Source organism: Carlito syrichta, unplaced genomic scaffold, assembly GCF_000164805.1.
Source record: "Carlito syrichta isolate Samal-C Ts95f unplaced genomic scaffold, Tarsius_syrichta-2.0.1 Scaffold303736, whole genome shotgun sequence".
Taxonomy (NCBI): domain Eukaryota; kingdom Metazoa; phylum Chordata; class Mammalia; order Primates; family Tarsiidae; genus Carlito; species Carlito syrichta.
In genome coordinates, this window is record NW_007247832.1 from 249,138 (window position 1) to 250,007 (window position 870).

An 870-nucleotide genomic window follows, 5' to 3' on the forward strand; every position below is an offset into this window, starting at 1 on the left:
CGATCGGCTCCCGCAGCTGCCTGCTGGGTGTCACGGTCGCGGATACACAGCGAGCCTGCCTCCCACACGTGAGAAGTGCCTACGCCCGCCGCGCGCTTGGTTTCGCATGCCCGCCGAGTTCCTCCCTCTCTACTCTCCGGATGTAATGTATTTCCCAGCCCGGTCCTTCCCCTTACTGCTCGATAGGACCGGTAATTAACAAGCCCTAATACCTTCTAAAGTGCTTGCACGTGTGTGTGTGTGTTGCACTTTCCTGCTAGGAAAGCTGTTTGAAACTCCCAAGATTCTTAACTGGGCTGTTTCTGAGATGTGACACTTAGCAAATTCAACACCAGGAGTTGAGGTCTTCGTCCGGCCTGTTATAGGCTCCTCTGCCGACCTCCACCGTCCATGTGACTTCATCTCCGGACCGTGCTCACGCTGCCGCTGCGTGTCATTCCTTCGTGTGTCCTTTCATTCATTCCTGTATCGACTCTACCATATGCAAGGTGACACTTGGGACACGAGCACACACTGGACATGGCCCCAGGCAGGGGGCTGGAGCCCGGGGAGGGGTCCTGGGGGTGGCCAATTCGAGATGTCCCCGCCCCCCGACAGGCTCCGCCCTGGGCCTGCAGGTCCTGCTGAGGCCGTGGGCAAAGTGTCCTCCGGCCGCTGGCTGCATCTCGCAGCCCGGTACAGGGAATGTTCTCCAGTGCCTTCCTTGAGGCAGTCCGCTTCCCAGGCTGGTTCAGACCAGATCAATGCTCATCAGCTCTGGTTACCTTGAGTGCATCTTTCGTTCACTATATACTAAAAATCCCACCCCTAGAGAGAAATCACAGGCATTTAGTGTACATGTGACGCATGTATAAGCATGTTCTCATACTA